Below are 23,219 nucleotides of genomic sequence, written 5' to 3'. Positions count from 1 at the left end.
TAAATATAAAATGATGTTATATCAATAATTGTGTTAATAATTTATAAGAACTAGATTAAATTAAAGTTCATATATACAATTGCACCATGATCCCCATATTTATCCCTAAACACTAAAAACTAAACCCTAAATCATAAGTCTTAAACCATAAACTCTAAACTATAAATATAATTAACTCAATATTTTAAAATTAATACTCTTTTTTACAATTATATAATAAAATATTTATCATATAAATTAAAAAATACTAATTAATTTAAACCTTAAATTCCTAATCCCTAAACCGTAAATCCTAAAACATAAACCCTGAATCATGAACACTTAACCCTTAACCTCTAACCTCTAACCCCTAACTCCTAACCCCTAACCCCTAACACCTAAACCTTAAACCCCAACCCTTAAACCATAATCCCTAAACCTTAAAATAGTAACTCAAAAACATTAAATCATTAACCATATACCGTAAACCCTAAACTATAATGCTAATCAATTCAATATTTTAAAATTAATACAATCTCTTTTACAATTATATAAGAAAATATTTAACATATAAATTAAAAAATAATTTGTCATATACCAAAAATAATTACGGGGTATTAACTGGAAGGCCGGTGGGAGGGGTGAATCTTGGGGATTTCAAATCGGGGAAAAATCGTTAGGGATTTGGGATGTCGAATTCAGGAATGGGTGATAATACTTTAGGGATTTAGGATGAGGAAAAAGGGGGAAATAGAAATGGGAAAAAATGGGGAAAATGATAGATGGGATTACAGGATATTGACAGGAAGGCTGGTGAGAGGGGTGAATCTTGGCGGTGGGAGGGTTTAGGGTTTTAGGGGATATAATTTAGTGTTTAGGGTTTTTAAGGTTTAAGGGTTTACTCTTTTAAGGGTTATAGATTAGTGTTTATGATATTTTTTGGGGTTTAAGATTTTAGAGGTTATATGACTTTTAGTGGCGTTTTACAAATAGCGCCGCTAATACTCTGGTTTATAGCGGCGTTTTACCAAAAGCGCCGCTAATGCTCTGGTTTTTAGCGGCGTTATATCAAAAACGTCGCTAATGCTCTGGTTTTTAGCGGCGTTTTACCAAAAGTGCCGCTAATACTCTGGTTTTTAGCGGCGTTTTACCAAAAGCGCCGCTATTTCTCTGTTTTTAGCGGCGTTTTAACAAAAAATGCCGGTATTGCTCCGTTTTTAGCGGCGTTTTACTATTGCTCTGTGTTTTACAATTTTTGTGGCGTTTTTTGATTAAACGCCGCTAAAAATGCCGCTAAAACCCTATTTTCCTGTAGTGCACTTCAATTTAGCCTATAGCATTTTCAAACATTTTCACATAGGTCCTATTTCATAATTTCACCCCCTTTTTCTTATGGAACAAAAATTAACTAAAATTTCCAGGTTCTATCTTAAGCTTGGGCCTTCTAGAGGCCCACTAACATAATTAAACATGTGCCAACATTCACAGAATTCCCGAAAATTGGGGCGTTACAACTCTACCCTCCTTAAAGAAATTTCATCCTCGAAATTTACCTGTTCCAACTAGTTGAGGGTATTGTTGACGTATAGTCTCTTCTGATTCCCAAGTAGCTTCTTCTCTTCCATGATTACACCAAAGTACTTTCACTAACGGGACAGATTTCCTTCTAAGAACCTTAACATCTCGAGCCAATATTTGCAAAGGCTCCTCCTCAAAGGTCAAATCAGTCTGAACTTCAATTTCTGCAACTGGCAGGACATGAGCAGGGTCAGAACGATAACGCCTTAACATGGAGACGTGAAAAACATCGTGAATCCTGTCTAACTCTAGAGGCAATTCCAACTGATAAGCCACTGGGCCTACTCGCTTCAAAACCCGATAAGGCCCAATGAACCGCGGACTCAACTTGCCCTTCTTACCGAACCTTAATATCTTCTCCCAAGGAGAAACCTTTAAGAAAACCATATCACCTACTGAGTACTCAATCTCCTTACGCTTCAAATCTGCATACGACTTTTACCTATCAGATGCTTCTTTTAACCGGTCCCTAATTATTCTGACCTTATCCTCAGTATCATCTACCAACTCTGGTCCAAGAATTTGTCGCTCTCCTAGTTCAGTCCAACAACTAGGTGTACAACACCTTCGTCCATACAGTGCTTCATACAGTGCCATTCGAATACTCGCCTGGTAACTGTTATTGTACGCAAATTCTGCCAACGACAAGTAATTCTCCCAACTACCTCGAAAGTCAATCACGCATCCCTTCAACATGTCCTCCAGAATCTGAATAACCCTCTCTGACTGACCATCAGTTCAATCTCGTCCCTAACGCCTCATGCAATTTTTGCCAAAACCAAGATGTGAATCTGGGATCCCGGTCAGAGACAATCGAAACTGGGACTCCATGAAGTCATACAATCTCCGCCACATACAGCTTGGCTAGCTTTTGAAGCGAAAAGTCAGTACGTACAGGTATGAAATGGGCTGATTTGGTCAACCTATCCACAATCACCCACACTGAGTCTTTCTTTGATGGTGTCAAAGGCAGCCCACTCACAAAGTCCATGGTTAGCCTCTCCCACTTCCAAAGTGGTATCTTCACTGGCTGTAACAATCCAGAAGGTAATTGATGCTCAGCTTTCACTTGCTGACATGTCAGACATTTCCCTACAAACTTCGTTACTTCTTGTTTAAGTCCAGGCCACCAATACAATTCTCGCAAGTCGTGATACAACTTATTCCCTCCAGGATGCATGGCACATAGTCCTCCATGAGCTTCCTTCAATATTGTCTGCCTCAAATCAGAGTCCTTCGAAACATAAATTCTTCCCTGGAAACACAGAACTCCTTCGCCATCTAACCCAAACTCAGAAGTTTCCCCTTCCTTAACTTGTTGGAAACGAGCGACCAAAGACTCATTGTTCAACTGCTTTTCCCTAATCTGATCCACCCAGGTTGGCCTCACTTGCAACTCAGCCAATAGACTTCCATCATCATACAGACTCAAACGAGCAAACATTGCTCTCAGATCAGATACAGCTCTACGACTTAAAGCATCGGCTACAACATTAGCCTTGCCTGGGTGATACTCGATCGAACAGTCATAATCCTTAAGCAACTCGATCCATCTCCATTGCCTAAGGTTCAACTCCTTCTGAGTCAACAAATACTTAAGACTCCTGTGGTCTGTGTATATAATACACCTCTCCCCATACAAGTAATGTCTCCAAATCTTAAGTGCAAATATCACTGCCGCCAACTCCAAATCATGAGTAGGATAGTTCCCTTCGTGAGGTTTAAGTTGTCGTGATGCATATGCAACCACCTTACCCTCTTGCATTAACACGCAGCCCAAGCCTACATGTGATGCGTCACTGTACACAGTAAAATCCTTCCCAGACTCTGGCTGAATTAACACAGGTGCTTCAGTCAAAACTTTCTTCAACTTCTCAAAAGCCTCCTGCTGGGTCTCAGTCCATACAAACGGTACCCCTTTCCTTATGAGTTTTGTCAGAGGTGCTGCCATCACAGAAAAACCTTCCACAAACCTTCTGCAGTATCCTACCAACCCTAGGAAGCTTCGAAATTTTGACACCGTCCTAGGTGGCTTCCACACCAAAATTGCTTCAATCTTTTAAGGGTCCACCTTAATCCCTTCGGCAGAGACCACATGTCCGAAGAAGGTTACCTCCCTCAACCAAAATTCACAGATGCTCATCATGTTTCGCTTCAGTTTTAGAATATACCAAGATATCGTCAATAAAGACGACTATGAACTGATCTAAAAATGGTTGGAACACACGATTCATCAGATCCATAAACGCTGCAAGAGCGTTCGTCAGTCCAAATGGCATAACCAAAAACTCGTAATGACCATACCGAGTCCTGAATGCCGTCTTATGGATATTTACCTCCTTGACCCTCAACTGATGATATCCAGATCGAAGGTCGATCTTGAAGAATACAGAAGCTCCTCTAAGTTGGTCGAACAGATCGTCAATCCTTGGCAGTGGATACTTATTCTTAATCGTCAGTTTGTTCAACTGGCGATAATCAATGCACATCCGCATTACCATCCTTCTTTTTCACGAATAGCACCTGTGCTCCCCATGGAGACACGCTTGGCCTAATAAAGTCCCTATCCAACAACTCTTGAATTTGAGCCTTTAACTCCACTAACTCCTTCGGTGCCATCCTATACGGTGTGATGGACACAGGTGCCGTTCCAGACAACAAATCTATTCCAAACTCAACTTCTCGGTTCGGAGGCAATCTTGGAAGCTCCTCCGGAAAAACATCTTGGAACTCCTTTACAGTCTTAACCTTATCTACTGTCAGTCCCTCATCTTCTGACTGACTTACAAATGCCAAATAGGCCTCACAACCTTTTCGAATCCACTTTTCGGCTCTTAAAGACGACACCACATTGGATAAAAATCCCTTCGCCCACCTATCACCATAACCTCCTCATCCTTTGTGGTCCTTAACACCATTCATTTAGCAGCACAATCCAGAGTCGCCTTATGCTTAACAAGCCAGTCCATTCCTAAAATGATATCAAACTCTCCGAACGGTAACTCCATCAGATCTCCAGGGAAAATCCTACCTTGAGTTTCTAAGGGTACATCCCTATACAGTTTGTTTACCCTAACTGAGTGACCCAAAGGACTTACTACAGATACCTCACTCACAATCTCCTCAGAGCAGTCCAAGTTGTCCATAATCCGTTCTGTGGCCTCCAACCAATATTCCGCCACATTCGAGGCTATACCAGACACGCCCCTAAAGATCTCCGCTCCGTTAGCCCGAAGTCATTCAGAAATCGATCCTCAAATTCCGTTGCCCGAACTTGTCCCGGCAACCCTTTCTAGAACACGAAGCATTACCTGTGACAGGGCATCATCCCCGGCACCGCGGTCATGAGACTCTACCTCTGTTGTCGGTAGTACCGGTGCATCCACCGCCGGTATATGTCTCGAAGACGAAAATCTCGCTCGAGCACTTCCTCGGCTCCGTCCACGGCCTCTTCCACGAACGGCTCTTGTACTCATATCGTATTATCTTGATTACGAATTTTTATGCATTAATTCAATATTCCAGTGTTTATTACAAATGTTTTATGAATCAGACAGTAGTTCAGAGTTTGTTTTCGCAGAATTGAAGTCTAGCTACAGTTTCAGTCTCTTATCAGATTTTCCTATGGTTTCAGTATCATCCTATCTAAAGTATCCTAGCAGGATTTTAGTACAGACAGATAAGTCAGAAAAATATTCAGAAGAGTTCAGAGTAATACTTACAGGCTTGAGCCGGAGATTCGGAATTCCACCTTCTAAAGATCTAAATTTTGAAAATCGAGTTTTTCGCATTCTTTATAAAATTTTCGTTTTTGAAAATCTTTGTTTTTGTAAACCCATTCCACAGCCGAGTTGTTGCAACCTAGGCTCTGATACCACTAAATGTAGCACCACAAACCCGGCCCAGACGTTATGACCGAATCCGACATGCTACATCGAAGAGTTCAAAACATTTTATATTGTTGATCCATAAAAAAAACTTACTTAGTGTTTTAAAATATAATTTCATTATATTTTAAAGTGAATGGAAGCTGTGCACCAGGTAAGAAACCGGAAAAGAGGTGGTGAGTCCATCGGACTGCTTAAGTACCAAGCTCCCTTCGGATCCAATCCTAGACATGCATACCGCCATTGCCACACCTTAACGTCATGGATATTTTTAGGAAACTGATTTTGATTAAGTCATTTTTAGGAAAAGTGATTAATTTTGGAAAATACTTTCATTGCGGAAGCTTTGCTTATTGTCGTATTATTTTGAAATCAATTGTTGCTTTTGAAAACGCGCCCTAAAGCTATCCAATTTCAACAGTTAAAATAAGTAATACCTATCTTAGTAACACATATTAAAACCATCAAAAATAATTAAGCGGGCTTATTACATTTAAAAACCCAAACCTCAACGTAAATAATAGGATGTCCAGTTCACCAGAAGAAAACCAAACTTTCAGAACGGGTGGCCACTCCGAATTCCCTCACAGCTCCAAGCCCACTATGGTTGGGGATTTCCTACGTGGATGAAAATAAAATGGGTGAGTTTGGGGAACTCAGTGTGTAAGGAAAACCCATTCAAAGCCCAAGTCAGCTCAAGCCCATTGGGCCTAAGCCCATCAGGTAACAGTGATACTGGGCCAGAGCCCTTTTCAGATTACAATAAACTGGGCCTTAGCCCCTTATTCAGATAACAGTATGGCCCATAGGCCCATTTGGAAATAGATGCAACATCAATAAACATATGCAAGCCCATTTGGGGAGACTACTCAACCCACCAACCACTACACTCCACCCGTACCAGCCATACACTCCATGTGGGGAATAGCTCAACCCACCCTACCTAACACTCTACAGTTGCAGCCTTGCTGCTCAGTTAACAGTAAATTGAGGCAAAGCCTCCAGTACGTGGACAAGCCACTTTCAGTACTTCCTCCGTCAATATCCCAATCCCATGCATCAGATAATAACAACATGGCATGCAGTAAATAACAACAGTCAAACATGCATTTAGGTCAATTTAACCCTAGGGGTATTTCGGTAATTTATCTACTAGGGGTAAAACTGTAAATTTTCCACTTTTAAAGGTATTTCAGTAATTTATCTATTTTAGGATTTTTCATGCATATTCCTACTTTTCACGTACTAACAGAATCACGTACCGAGGGTTCTTACCGAATTGGGCCCGTTGGCCCATCATTCCAATTTTGGCCCATTAAGCCCAAAAATATCGACGGCACAGAAATCATGCACTTTATAGTCCAAATTTTGCAGCTTACCAAAAACATTAATCGATTTACCTCACGAGCATTCGCACACTCGCAAATCTACAAAATACTGGTTTTTAGCATTTCGGCTTTTTGACTTTTACCGATGCAGACTAAGAAAGCGGGTGTTAGTTACACACCTATTTACGACGATATGCTGACGAGATCCACACACGAACCGCCTACAATTGGATTACTAACACGTTAATCTAACTATTCAAATACAAACTACGTATTAACCCCTTACAATATTCGGCCAACCACACCTACAGATCATAGTAAGCTTATAAGAAATCAATAAGCAACTCATTAACAAATTTTTGTCAATGTTTACCACATAATCATAATCTCACTGCAAGCTATCTTCCTGAACAACAGTCACTAAATCATTTATAACTGGAGCTACGAAACTCCAAATCAAGTGTCATTAATTTTCCCTGAAAATAGACTCATATATCTTCTATCCATAAAATTTTTAGAATTTTTGGTTTGGCCAATCAATACCAGATTTTTCTTAAAGTTTCGCATGTTTCACTGTTTGACTAATCTGACCACTCTTCATTACGAATCAAATTTCTCATTGTACAGAATTCAAAATATGTTCTCGTTTATTCCATTTGAAACTAGACTCATTAAGATTTAATTACATAATTTATGCAGCTTCTAACTCATCTCCCACAATTTATGGTAATTTTCCAAAGTCACGTTACTGCTGCTGTCTCAAGTAGATTTATTACCAAATCACTCTTTCACACATAACTTGCATGCATGTTTTTTTAAAAAAATGTATATCACTAATCAATCATCACATATCTATGATTTTACTTAAGTATAATCTCCATTTCATCATTTTAAAGCACAACATATTAGCCGATTTTTCCCCTTAGCATCTAAGCACATGCATGCTCATTTGTTTGGCTCAACTTCACATATCTTCCATTTTTCATCAAAAGAACATGAAACAACAACCATTTCCTTCATTTTAATTCATGACCAAATGCTCACAACACAACCAAAAACCAAAATATGCTTCAAGAGTTAAGGTAGAATCAAGAAGAACTCATGAACATCAAGATAGAAGCAAACTACCATGAACTTACCTTCAATTTTCTTCCCCAAGTGACCGAACATTCAAGAGCTTTCTCCTCTCATTTCTTTTCTCTAACTTTAGGCTATGATGAACAAAGATGGACAAAACTTTGTTCTTTTCACCCCTTTTTCTTTTAATAAAATTTCATATTTCATCCATTTAATTCTTTAATACAAAAGACATTAAATGCCCATCATGGAACATTTACCTAAACCATTATCATGGAACATTTACCTAACCCATTATCATGGAATATTTACCTAATCCATTATCATGGAACATTTACCTAATCCATTATCAATTTGTACCATGAATTATGGATATCAAGTGCTCATATTGTCTACAACAACATGATGGCTGGCCACTTCATGTAAAATGGGAGGTTTGTCATGCAAATCCTCCTATTTTGCACTCCTATTTATTTGGCCACTTCAATTTAGCCTATAGCATTTTCAAACATTTTCACATAGGTCCTATTTCATAATTTCACCCTCTTTTTCTTATGGAACAAAAATTAACTAAAATTTCCAGGTTCCATCTTAAGCTTGGGCCTTCTAGAGGCCCACTAACATAATTAAACCTATGCCAACATTCACAGAATTCCCGAAAATTGGGGCGTTACAAGGGATTGATGAATTGAAAGATGGACTTATATATGAGAAATTGCGTATGATATGGATGAAATTACCTCTGATGTGAATAAATATATAATTAGTGAATTGATGTTGTTATTTAAGTTTATGCTTAGTAAATGGAATGGAAATTAAGTAAAGGAAATAATTCACAGTTTTATGAAACGATTAATGATGGTGTATATTATTTTATAAAATCCTATTTAGGAATTAAAAATATATATGATGTTCGTAGACTTATTCATTTATAAGTTGATGGTTATGTAGTTGATAAATCTTGAGGCATTGGTATAGGTTTATATTTAATCTACAAAGTTCATTGTTGAAATGGAATGTTTGTTTAAAGTTTATACGAGCTTACTAAGCATTCATTGCTTACGTAGTTATTTTCCTTTACTCTACAAATTATTGGAAGTTCGATCAGGTTGGAAGCTCATCGGAGATCTATCTCACTATCCAATGATTATATCGGTAGATTTTATATCTTGATCAAGGTTATAATGGCATGTATAGGTGAATTGTGTTTGATGAGATGTTGTTATGTTTGACTTGTAAATATGGTATATAAATGTCGATTGTTTGGTACCAATTGTAAATGGTTGGTTTGTGTCATTTAGGTGGTTATGATGCATTGAGGAATGATCCAAATGGTAAGGTTATTTAGATATGGCATGGATGTAATATGGTATGGTTGATTTGTATAAATTATGATATGTTTTGGCTTGGAAACAAATTAGTTGATAAATGGTAAATGTGCACATGTTTAGGTTGATTTGATGATTTATGTTTGAGGTGCCTTTTGGCATATTGGTTGTATGGATAAATGACCTATTGAATTGGTCTTAATATGCATGTTTTGGTATGTTTGAAAGCTTGATTGTATGTGCAAATGTCTTGTAGGTGTGAGCTTGAAATGGGTGAAAGGAATGGCTTGAAATTGGCCTATTTCTTATATCCACAAGGCCTAAAACATATTAGCACAACCTAAAGCCTGTGTCGGCCTATTGGGTCCCAACACCTAAAAAATGTGCTAAAAACACTTATTTGTGTTAAAATTTGTTTCTAAAGCTTAATTACCAGAAGCGTAAATTAAAATCTAAATTTCTTAGAAATACAAACTCCTTAAGTGCGGATTTAATCCGAATTGACTACTACATTTGATGGCAGGTCACATATATATGAATATGTTTACCCAGGTTTATTTAATGCATATACAATAACATCAAAGAGAGAATATGTACCAGCAATGATGTCAGATGTTGTGGCTTCCTTCCTAGCTTGTACCGTCTAAGCTTTGGCTGATGCACGACCTTCATATCTCACAGCCACATCTTGTGTTCCACTGCGACTAACTCCAACATTGTTTCTGGGTCTAGATTTCCTACCCCTTTGTAAAGTTGTTACTGGTTTGGTAACCCATTCTGAACCTATCTCAGCTTTATTCAGGCAATCTCTCAAAAAATGCTCCATCGAGCCATATAAAAAATATGATCCCTTCTTCAGTCTAAATTCTCCAAAATTATTCTTGCCACAATGCTCGGAACTAGGTTTATTCATATTCCAAACACTGTCAACACTAGCTATTGATGTAGCCTATGACTTTAGATAATTATGCCTGGAAACATCTTTCTCAAATTCCCTACAATTGCAAAAGAACGGCTTCTGAAATCTCTTCTTTTATTCTTGGCATGTTTCTTTTCATTTTATATTGTTTCCATTTTGTGGGAATGTTCTAATAGTACTAGAAACTCTTTTATTTCTAGGGAACCTACCAACATCCGAATATATTCATTTAAACCCCACTTGAATCAAGTACAGAATTTGGCTTCAGATGATACAAGTTCTCGAGCATGCTTACTCAAACAAATAAATTTATGCTCATATTCTACTATTGTCATATTTCCTTGTCTCAAATCTATAACCTCATGTTTCTCTCTTTCCAGGTACAACCAATTGACATATTTCTTTTTAAATTCAATCTGGAAGAAATCCCAACTTACTTTGTCTCTTGAAATAATTGGTGTCAAAGTAAGCCACCACTAATAAGCTTCCTCTTTTATGGGCTAGCTAAATCAATCTCTCATGATCATAAATTTATAAAAGTCAAAGAAAAATAGCTTAAGGACTTACATGAATAGATGGTCGAATGTTTGAATGAAAACTAAAGTTTTTTTCTTTCTTTCTTCAATGGTGGACGATGAAGGCTTGAAGACGATGGCAATTTGGTTGTCATCCTACTCACTTTAATATTTATACTTAGATTAACATTGTTTTAATTTAGTTAATCATTAACTAATTAATTAAAACATTATTAAGTATAATTTAATCATAAAATAATCTTAATGGAATTAATCATCATCATTTAGTAGTTCATGTTGAATAATGGTTAATTAATCATTTTGGTCCTTTAGATAATTGCTATCTAGGTCCTTAAGCCTTTTCTAATTCAAAACTCAATTGCGATTGAACTTTTACAATTTAGTCCCTAAACTTTAATTATTTAATTTCAAGATTAAGTTACTTACTAGAAGTTCAATATATTTTTCATACTAACTTCATTAATCTTTATATTTCATCCTTACAGACTCAATTTATGGAAATTAGGTTCCGAAATAGTATATTTCGACATTACTAAAAATCGGGCTGTTACATGATGAATTTTGGGTCCACAAAAAATAAATTTCTACACCTAAACAATATATAAATAGCAATATCATTCGATTTAACCACGTTGCGCACTAGGCAACTATTGTGCCCACGATGCTTGACGTTTTGTGCAAAGATAAATAAAAGGGTTTAAATCAAATTAAAAAATTAAAGATAACAAAAAATATAAAAATTATAATTGCTTTAAAATAAACTAAATATAAAACTAAATAAATCAATGTGACGATGCTCTAGCTTCAGGCTTGATTTAGGCTCAGATTTTGAATTGATCCGGATAATGAATTTTTTTCCTCTAATAAATAAAACAATTATAATGATCAAGGATGCCTCAGACCACCAAACCTTCCATGTGTAAATTAATTACGAGAACAACCAACAACTAACCTTTACTGAATGAATAACCACGAAATGTGCATCTACGATTTAGCTCTTCGATAGCTTTGCAAAAGGCCCAACTCGAACCAACGACCCCAACCGTGCTGGTCATTTAAATCCAATTGTTGTTTCCCTTAACGGATTCAACCAACCACTTAATTGGACACGCCAATGTATTCTTTGGTAGAACGAATACGACAGAAGATCGTATCAATTGTTCAAACTGTATGCCTATCAACACTGAACAAAACGAGTTCTTTTTTACTTGATGCCAATACAACCTTATAAGACGATAGTGTCTATCTCTTAAACTAGAGAAATATCAAATACCAAAATAAGGGTTTTACATACGATTTTGAATCTTATGGCTCCAAAAAACAACCTAAAGCTAGATCAAACTAGATCATAAAATTAATTAAAAAAGAAAGGAAAAATAATAAACTGTGAAATTTATTAAAAAAATAAAAGGAACAAACTATATGTTTGCACTCAAATGCACCTCATCCCCTTCAAGCCTAAAACTATTTATATAAGACAATAATTATATTAATATTAATTAATTAATCCCTAAAAATTAATAAGAGGGTGGTTGTACATGTGTCACTCCCTTTTCTAAGCCTAATTATATATATTATAATAATTATTATAATAATAAAATTGTAACCTAAAATTCATGAAAGATTGAGGTTCCTTTTTTTAATTCTAATTGAAATATTTAATAAAATAAAATCTTTCTATTGTGGATTCACCTGTATATGCAGTGAGAAAATAAAAGTAAAAATAGAAAAAATCAAACACACAAATCTTTACGTGAAAAAATTCCTCCAACGAAAAGGACAAAAACCATAGGCAAATGAGACTTCAGTAAATGAGCAAAAATGGAAATAGAATAAGATGGAGATAACTTCAATAAATAACCCTAAATCCTAAAAGAATAAAGTACTCTTTTGTTTTTTGCTCATTTAGTGAAGACACCTTTGTCTGCAATTTTTGTCCTTTTTGGACGAAATTTTTCACATAAATATTTATGTGTTTGAACTTCTTTACTTTTACTTTTATTTTATCATTGAATATACGGGTCGATCCTTAACAAATTGGTATCAGAGCAAGATTGGGTTCAAAGGGCTACAGCCAAGTGGAGGGAGTTGATTTCCATGATGTTTTCCCTTTTATTGTAAAATATATGTCCATTTAGGCATTTTTGGCTCTTGTTGCATCAAACAATCTTGAGTTAGAGTAGTTAGATGTAAAAATTGTTTTCTTTCATAGTAACCTTGAGGGAGATATATACATGCAAAAACTGAAGGCTTCAGAATTAAAAGTAAGAAAGATTATATTTACCTTCTTAGAAAATCATTGTATGGTCTGAAGTAGTCTCCTCAGTAGCGGTACAAAAAGTTCGACTTTTTCATGATAAATATTGGTTTTTAATGAAGTAAGTATGACAATTTTGTATATTACAAAGTCTTAATGATGGTTCATTTATATATTTACTACTTTATGTTGATGATATGTTGATTGCAACTAAGGATCCATTTGATATTAAAAGATTTAAAACTATGCTTAACTCTAGGTTTGAGATGAAGGATTTAGGTGTAATAAATAAAATTTTGGGATGGAAATTTCAAGGGATAATCATTCTAAAAAATTATTTTTATCGCAACAAAGGTATATCAAGAAGATCCTTGAGTGATTTGAGATGTAAGACTCAATCGGTAAGTACTCCTTTAGCTACACACTTTAAATTATAAATTTCAGATTCTCCCCAAAACGACGAAGAAGAGAGGTACATGTCAAAAGTACCTTATTCAAGTGCAGTTGGAAGTTGATGTATGTCATGGTATGTACTCATCTTGATATTTCATATGCTTTTAGTGTTGTTAGTAGATACATAGCCAAACCAGTTATGTTACACTGGCATGTAGTTAAATGGATATTTAGATATTTACGAGGTACTTCTAACATATGCTTAGAGTTCGGAAGAAGCAAAGAAGAGTTTATTTAGATATGTTGATTCAGATTATGCATGAGACTTAGATAGAATGAGGTCTGATGGTCGCTAAACTAACTAAAAATTCTACTAAGGCAAGCGCACCTATCGAACAGTAGTATAGTTATGGTGAGACCGAAAATATCGTATCCATAAAGACTAAAAGTACTAGTAATTACTATCTTTTTATTATCTAGCCTAAGAAATAAAGGGATGTTTTTAAACTAAGATTAACTATCTAATTAACTAAGAACACGACAAAGATTAAAGTTGGAAAATACTTTTGGAAAACCGATGGAGAAGACAATACCCAAGGAAGAATCCGCCTAGACTTCACTTACTACTTTTGAATTAGACGATTTATTTACTTGATTTAATCCGTAGGAATCCCTAGCTTATATTAATATCTCTCTCGAGACTAAAAACAACTGACTCTAGGTTGATTAATCGAAATCTCTTTCTAATTAAAACCCCTATTGTCGCATTAACTCGATCTATGGGATATTAGATTTGACTCTAATCCGGCAGATTTATGTCGTCCTATCTCTAAGATTGCATGCAACTCCGCTTAATTATGGAAGGTCTACTCTTAAACAGGGACTTTTGCTCCACTGAATAAGTACATCAAAACCTAAATTAATATCTTGAAATATTAAAGTAAGGATTAAAACTCATAATTAAGAATAAGAACATGTATTTATAATATGACTCAAATAGTAATAAGATCTGTCTTAGGTTTCATCTCCCTTAGGTATTTAGGGAGTTTAGTTCATAACAATTAGAAAAAACATCTCAAAATTGGGAAAACAGAAAAACATAAAGAAACCCAAAGAACTTCTAAGGAAATTGAATGGAGATCTTCAGGTTGAAGTAGATCCTACTTTCGAGTTGATTCCGTTGGCTGTCTTCAAGTATTCTCTGCCTCCTACTCTCCGTTTCCCCTTTGATCGTCTTCTCTTGTGTTTAAATAGACTTTGGAATGCCCAAAATAGCCCAAAATTAGCCTTTTTCGAGTAGAATTAAAATAGGTCTCGACAGGGACACGGCCGTGCCACACGGCCGTGTAATGGTGCTCAAGCCGTGTGCAATTTTGATATGGTCTTAAGTTAACACGGCCATTACACACGGCCATGTGGTCTGACCGTGTGCCTAACACGGGCGTGTGGATTACCCGTGTGGTGTGTCTGGGCTGTGTACAGCACTGAAATAAACCTATTTTGTCCGTTTTTGGCCTTTTTCCTGTACTTTTCGCTTTTCTATGCTCATCTGGATATAAAACATGAAATTAAAGGATTAGGAGCATCAAATTCACTAAATCATATGATAAATCATCCGAAAATATGCCAAGTATGGGATTAAAAATATGTTACTTTTAAGGTTTATCAAGGTCTCTCATAGGTTATCTATTCATTTTTGGAGATTGTGCCATTAATTGGAAAGCTACACTTCAAGCTACTGTAGCCTTGTATACTACTGAAGCAGAATATATAACAATTACGGAAACTGTAAAAGAAGTGATTTGGTTAAAAGACATGTTTAGTGAACTGCTAAATGAAAAGGAGACAACTGTCGTATATTGTGATAGTCAAAGTGTCATACATCTCACTAAAGATCAGATATATCATGAGAGGACAAAGCACATGACATTCATTATCACTTTATTTAAAAGGTGGTCATTCAAAGAGATGTTCAAATTCACAAAATTGGCACAGAACACAATCCAACCGACATGTTGACAAGAGTCTTCTAATTTCAAAGTTCGAGCATGCTTGGACTTGGTGAGTATCCGACGAAGATCCAATTTGGCTAATAATAGGGCTTGGCAAGGGAGTTAAGTCAAATACGAGTCAACGTGAAGATTTGCTTACATTTTCAGACCAAACAATGTGTGACGTCGTGACGAGGAAGTGTTCTTCGCTTCGAAGAACAATTGTTGTCACAACAAGAAGAGAGCCTTCATCCTGACAAAGTGATGCCCTCATCGTCTTGACATCGCGGATGCCACTTCAAATACGCTACAAATTTCAGCCTATAAATAGACCTCAGTTACTCTAGGTTTTATACAACAGAAATATTTAGATTGAGAGACTTATGTACTTTTTTTTAAGGTTTTTTCTTTTGAGGCTTCAGGTTTTCTTTTAATTCTCTTCATCTTTTGTAATATTCTTTATTATAGTGAAATCTCCTTTTGCCTGTGGTTTTTTATCCACTTTTAAGAAGTTTTTCCATGTTAAACATTTGCGTATTTGATCTTTTCGATTTTACTTTATTTACTTGTTCATTGCATAGCACGAATTAATTCCTTACACTTTCAAATAAAATTTAATAAAATAAAATAATTCTAAATTTTAAAAGCTTATATGTCAAATCAAGCTCTCAAGCAATCTAAATATATATGCTTGTTTCCCTACGCATTGAACATTAACTATTCCTACATAGAAAATTATCAATAAAATTGTCAAATTAAATAAAATTCATGTCTAAAATTAGTTAAAATGAATAATAAGTGAAAACCTTTTCACTATCCTTAATTATAATTACAAATTTTTTATTCGAAAATAAAAACAATTTGTGTAAATGTTACGCCCCAAATTTCTATAGTTTCGACTTTTGTGATGGTTGGGCATGGAAGTATCTAAACTCTTGTTTTGTGATATTTTGGCTTAAAAGATTTGTTGGTTTAGGAGGTTATGTGCTCTGAGATGTGTTTGGGGGGGTCCCAAGTTCAAGCTTTAACTTGGGCTAAATTTTGGTTTTTATTTGAACAAAGTCTGACTTTAGGTCAGTGGGCTTTTAAGGAATTGTTGGTAAAAATTTAACAGAAGAGCCTGCTGGTCTAATGGTTAAGAGGAGTGTCAGGCTGCTCAAGGTCCTGAGTTCGAATCCTTGTAGTGGCTTTAGAATTATTTTGCTGCAAGTTTTGGCTAAGAGTTGGGTTTTATTAGAATTCTGAGTTGGGGGTTTTTAGGGGAAATTAGGGCTTATTTCCTTCTTTTAACAAAAGCTTTTCTCGGTCGTCTTCTCTTTTTTCCCAAAATCCCCCTTGTTGCCAAAAATTCTCTTTTTTTTCCCCCTCACCTTCGGTTTTTTTCTTTTTCGATAAGCTTAGGCGTATTGCTAGCGATTCTGTCGATTCGGTAAGTATCGCTTTATTAAGTTGCATGATTTTCTTTGGAGATTGTTTAAGAGGGTTTTTGTTTGCTGTTTAGGGGATATTCAAGGTTCTGTGGGTCATTAATCGGGATTCTAAACAACGAGGAATCACCGTATTCATTGAAGGTAAGTAGATCTCTCTTTCGGGATTTGGCAGTTCTTAACGAAGTCGATTTAAGTGATTGGTATTGGGCTTGGTATTGTCGATTTTAGGCTTTGGAGTGCTCATGGTTGGATTAGTAGCGAAAACGAACCAGATGTACTCCAATCGATTCGAAATTATGTTTCGGCGAAAGCCGAAAATACTGCTGTTGACTCCACACGGGCGTGTAGACTGGCTATGTGGAGGCTGTGTGGCGATACACGACCGTGTATGACGAGCCAGACCGTGCGAATGCCACACGAGCACAATAGACACGGGCGTGTGATGGCTCGTAGGCCATGTGAGAGGCACGGGCTCAGGTAAATGAGCCGTGTGGGCCACACAGGCATGTGGGCTCATACGGGTGAACCACACGAGCATGTGGGAATCTGGGCCAGGCCGTGTGAACTATACGGGCAAGGCCAATTTAGGCCGAGTGATCCACACGGACGTGTGGGCCCACACGGGCAAGTCACACTGGCGTGTGAGCCCCTTTAATCTGAAATGTTCTGTGTGGTTGTATGGGTTGCCCAAGTCGATTGTGACTTGTAGTAGTGTCGGTAAGCCTTATCTAGACTCTTAATTCTGTGATATATGTGTTCGCATGATATACTTAGCATGATTATCTGATCTGTTCTGTAAATAAATGTATGATCTGTTTGTCTGCATTACAGCATGCCATATTTGTATAAAGCATTACATCGGGGTGGGTCTGACGAAGTGAAGGGAGTATCTGAAGGGCTTCATAAACCTCTTATCTGGTAGCTAAGCTGCATACTTATGATATGTGCTGCGATGCGGTACCTTATGGTGTGTAGGGTTGGATGGGTCAATTATATCCCCATATATGGTGTGCAGGGATGGATGGGTCGATTTTATCCCCACATGGTGTGTTGGGTTGGTCGGAGTTGTGTGCAGGGCTGGTGGGTTTTACTCTATTATTCTGATCTGTTATGCATGCAATATCTGTATGGCTAAGGCTGAATAACTGTATTCCGTTATCTGGTTGCATGCATGCTGGTTGTGGAAATGTACACACTGAGTTTGTGAAAACTCACCCCTTTGTTTAATTTTTTTGTCAGGTAAACCTCAGCAGTAGATGGATTGGTTTGACGGAGGGCACGATTGTAACGCCCCAATTTTCGGGATTTCTGTGAATGTTGGCATAGGTTTAATTATGTTAGTGGGCCTTTAGAAGGCCCAAGCTTAAGATAAAACCCGGCAATTTTAGTTAATTTTTGTTCCATAAGAAAAAGGGGGTGAAATTATGAAATAGAACCTATGTGAAAATGTTTGAAAATGCTATAGGCTAAATTGAAGTGGCCAAATAAATAGGAGTGCAAAATAGGAGGATTTGCATGACAAACCTCCCATTTTACATGAAGTGGCGAGCCATCATGTTGTTGTAGACAATATGAGCACTTGATATCCATAATTCATGGTACAAATTGATAATGGGTTAGGTAAATGTTCCATGATAATGGATTAGGTAAATGTTCCATGATAATGGGTTAGGTAAATGTTCCATGATAATGGTTTAGGTAAATGTTCCATGATGGGCATTTCATGTCTTTTGTATTAAAGAATTAAATGGATGAAATATGAAATTTTATTAAAAGAAAAAGAGGTGAAAAGAACAAAGTTTTGTCCATCTTTGTTCATCATAGCTGAAAGTTAGAGAAGAGAAAGGAGAGGAGAAAGCTCTTGAGTATTCGGTCACTAGGAGGAGGAAAATTGAAGGTAAGTTCTTGGTACCTTGCTTCTATTTTGAGGTTCATGAGTTCTTCTTGACTCTACCTTAACTCTTGAAGCATATTTTGGTTTTTAGTTGTGTTGTGAGCATTTAGTCATGAATTAAAATGAAGGAAATCGTTGTTGTTTCATGTTCTTTTGATGAAAAATGGAAGATAGGTGAAGTTGAGCCAAACAAATAAGCATGCATGTGCCTTAGATGCTAAAGGGAAAAATCGGCTAACATGTTGTGCTTTAAAATGATGAAAGGGAGATTATACTTAAGTAAAATCATAGATATGTGATGATTGATTGGTGATATACATGTTTAAATAAGATGCATGCAAGGTATGTGTGAAAGAGTGATTTTGTAATAAATCTGCTTGGGACAGCAGCAGTAACGTGACTTTGAAAAATCACCATAAATTGTGGGAGATGAATTAGAAGTTGAATAAATTATGTAATTAAAGCTTATTGAGTCTAGTTTCAAATGAAATAAACGAGAACATATTTTGAATTCTGTACAATAATAAATTTGATTCGTAATGAAGAGTGGTCAGATTAGTCAAACAGTGAAACATGGGAAACTTTGAAAAAAATCTGGTATTGATTGGCTAAACCAAAAATTCTGAAAATTTTATGGATAGAATATATATGAGTCTATTTTCAGGGAAAATTAATGGCACTTGATTTGGAGTTTCTTAGCTCCAGTTATAAATGATTTAGTGACTGTTGCTCAGGAAGACAACTTGCAGTGAAATTATGATTATGTGGTAAACATTGACAAAAATTTGTTAATGAGTTGCTTATTGATTTCTTATAAGCTTACTATGATCTGTAGGTGTGGTTGGCCGAATATTGTAAGGGGTTACTACGTAGTTCGTATTTGAATAGTTAGATTAACGTGTTAGTAATCCAATTGCAGGTAGTTCGTGTGTGGATCTCGTCAGCATATCGTTGCAAACAGGTGTGTAACTAACACCCTCTTTCTTAGTCTGGATCGGCAAAAGTCGAAAAGCTGAAATGCCGAAAATCGGTATTTTGTAGATTTGTGAGTGTGCGAATGCTCGTGAGGTAAATCGATTAATGTTTTTGGTAAGCTGCAAAATTTAGACTGCAAAGTGCATGATTTCTGTGCCCTTGATATTTTTGGGCTTAATGGGCCAAAATTGGAATGATGGGCCAACGGACCCAATTCGGTATGAACCCTCGGTATGTGATTCTATTAGTACGTGAAAAGTAAGAATATGCATGAAAAATCCTAAAATAGATAAATTACTGAAATACCTTTAAAAGTAGAAAATTTACAGTTTTACCCCTAGTAGATAAATTACCGAAATACCCCTAGGGTTAAATTGACCTAAATGCATGTTTGACTGTTGTTATTTACTGCATGCCATGTTGTTATTATCTGATGCATGGGATTGGGATATTGACGGAGGAAATATTGAAAGTGGCTTGTCCACGTACTGGAGGCTTTGCCTCAATTTACTGTTAACTGAGCAGCAAGGCTGCAACTGCGGAGTGTTGGGCTGGGTGGGTTGAGCTATTCCCCACATGGAGTGTAGGGCTGGTACGGGTGGAGTGTAGTGGTTGGTGGGTTGAGTAGTCTCCTCAAATGGGCTTGCATATGTTATTGATGTTGCATGTATTTTGAAATGGGCCTATGGGCCATACTGTTATCTGAATAAAGGGCTAAGGCCCAGTTTCTTGTAATCTGAAAAGGGCTCCAGTCCAGTACCACTGTTACCTGAATGGGCTTAGGCCCAATGGGCTTGAGCTGACTTGGGCTTTGAATGAGTTTTCCTTACACACTGAGTTTCCCCAAACTCACCCATTTTATTTTCATCCATGCAGGAAATCCCCAACCATAGTGGGCTTAGAGCTATGAGGGAATTCGGAGTGGTCACCCGTTCTGAAATTTTGGTTTTCTTCTGGTGAACTGGACATCCTATTATTTACGTTGAGGTTTGGGTTTTTAAATGTAATAAGGCCGCTTAATTATTTTTGATGGTTTTAATATGTATTACTAAGATAGGTATTACTTATTTTCACCGTTAAAATTGGATAGCTTTAGGGCGCGTTTTAAAAAAAAAACAATTGATTTCAAAATAACACGACAACAAGGAAAGCTTCCGCAATGAAAGTATTTTCCAAAATTAATCACTTTTCCTAAAAATGACTTAATCAAATCGGTTTCCTAGAAATATACACGACGTTAAGGTGTGGCAATGGCGGTGTGCATGTCTAAGATTGGATCCGAAGGGAGCTTGGTACTTAAGTAGTCCGATAAACTCACCTCCTCTTTTCCAGTTTCCTACCTGGTGCACAGCTTGCATTCACTTTAACCTCTAATGAAATTATCTTTTAAAACACTAAGTAGGTTTTTCTGGATCAACAATATAAAATATTTTGAACGCTTCGATGTGGCATGTCGGATCTGGCCATAACGTCTGGGCCGGGTTTAGGGTGCTACATTTAGTGGTATAAGAGCTTAGGTTGCAACAACTCGGCTGTGGAATGGGTTTACAAAAAAATAAAGATTTTCAAAAACAATTTTTTTTTGCGAAAAGCACGATTTTCAAAATTTAGATCTTTAGAATGTGGCATTCCGAATCTTTGGCCCAAGCCTGTAAGTATTACTCTGAACTTTTCTGAATATTTTCCTGAATTATCTGTCTGTACTGAAACCCTATTAGGATACTCTAGATAGGATGATACTGAAACCATAGGAAAATCTGATAAGAGACTGAAACTGTAGCTAGACTTCGATTCTGCGAAAACAAACTCTGAACTACTGTCTGATTCATAAAACATCTGTAATAAACACTGGAATATTGAATTAATGCATAAAAATTCGTAATCAAGATAATACGATATGAGTACAAGAGCCGTTCGTGGAAGAGGCCGTGGACGGGGCCGAGGAAGTGCTCGAGCGAGATTTTCGTCTTCGAGACATATGCCAGCGGTGGATGCACCGGTACCACCGGCAACAGAGGTAGAGTCTCATGACCGCGGTACCGGGGATGATGCCCTGTCACAAGCAATGCTTCATGTTCTGAAAAGGGTTACCGGGGCAAGTACGGGCAATGGAATTCGGGGATCTATTTCTGAACAACTTCGGGCTAACGAAGCGGAGATCTTTAGGGGTGTATCTGGTATAGCCCCGAATGTGGCGGAATATTGGTTGGAGGCCACAGAACGGATTATAGACAACTTGGACTACTCTGAGGAGATTGTGAGTGGGGTATCTGTACTATGTCCTTTGGGTCACTCGGTTAGGGTAGACAAACTGTATAGGGATGTACCGTTAGAAACTCAAGGTAGGATTGTCCCTGGAGATCTGATGGAGTTACCGTTCGAAGAGTTTGATCTCATTTTGGGAATGGACTCGCTTGTTAAGCATAAGGAGACCCTGGATTGTGCTGCTAAATGAATGGTGTTAAGGACCACAAAGGATGAGGAGGTTATAATGATAGGTGAGCGAAGGGATTATTTGTCCAATGTGGTGTCGACTTTAAGAGCCGAAAAGTGGATTCGGAAAGGTTGTGAGGCCTATTTGGCATTTGTAAGTCAGTTAGAAGATGAGGGACTGAAAGTGGATAAGGTTAGGACCGTAAAGGAGTTCTAAGATGTTTTTCCGAAGGAGCTTCCAGGATTGCCTCCGAACCGAGAAGTTGAGTTTGGAATAGATTTGTTGCCTGAAACGGCGCCCGTGTCCATCGCACCGTATAGGATGGCATCGAAGGAGTTAGTGGAGTTAAAGGCTCAAATTTAAGAGTTGTTAGATAAGGGCTTCATTAGGCCAAGCGTGTCTCTATGGGGAGCACCGGTGCTATTCGTGAAAAAGAAGGATGGTACGATGCGGATGTGCATTGATTATCGCCAGTTGAACAAACTGACGATTAAGAATAAGTATCCACTGCCAAGGATTGATGATCTGTTCGACCAACTTAGAGGAGCTTCTGTATTTTCTAAGATCGACCTTCGATCTGGATATCATCAGTTAAGGGTCAATGAGGCAGATATCCATAAGATAACATTCAGGACTCGGTATGGTCATTACGAGTTTCTGGTTATGCCATTTGGACTGACGAACGCTCCTGCAGCATTTATGAATTTGATGAATCGTGTGTTCCAACCATTTTTTGATCAGTTCGTAGTCGTCTTTATTAACGATATCCTGGAATATTCTGGAACTGAAGCGAAACATGATGAGCATCTCCGTATAGGGCTGCAAGTGGTAAGGGAGAATGAACTCTTTGTGAAGTTCAGCAAGTCTGAACTTTGGTTGAGGGAGGTAACCTTCTTAGGACATGCGGTCTCTGCTGAGGGGATTAAGGTGGACCCTCGGAAAATTGAAGCGATTTTGGAGTGGAAGCCGCCTAGGTCAGTGTCGGAAATATGGAGTTTCCTAGGACTAGCAGGATACTACAGAAGGTTTGTGGAAGGTTTTTCTGTAATGGCAGCACCTTTGACAAAACTCATAAGGAAAGGAGTACCGTTTGTATGGACTAAGAAGCAGCGGAAGCTTTTGAGAAGTTGAAGAAAGTTCTGACTGAAGCACCTGTGTTAATTCAGCCGGAGTCTGGGAAGGATTTTAGTATGTACAGTGATGCATCACACGT

General features: G+C 37.2%; 1 protein-coding gene across 1 annotated transcript in view; it reads right to left on the bottom strand.

The window, feature by feature from the left end:
• LOC121207938 (uncharacterized) overlaps positions 1 to 23,219 on the bottom strand; it is a 32,581-nt gene that overhangs the window by 2,768 nt on the left and 6,594 nt on the right. The gene's annotated exons all lie outside the window — the stretch shown is intronic.

This window comes from Gossypium hirsutum, chromosome A10 (assembly GCF_007990345.1).
Source record: "Gossypium hirsutum isolate 1008001.06 chromosome A10, Gossypium_hirsutum_v2.1, whole genome shotgun sequence".
NCBI classification, from domain to species: domain Eukaryota; kingdom Viridiplantae; phylum Streptophyta; class Magnoliopsida; order Malvales; family Malvaceae; genus Gossypium; species Gossypium hirsutum.
This window is presented reverse-complemented; position numbering and strand designations above follow the sequence as displayed.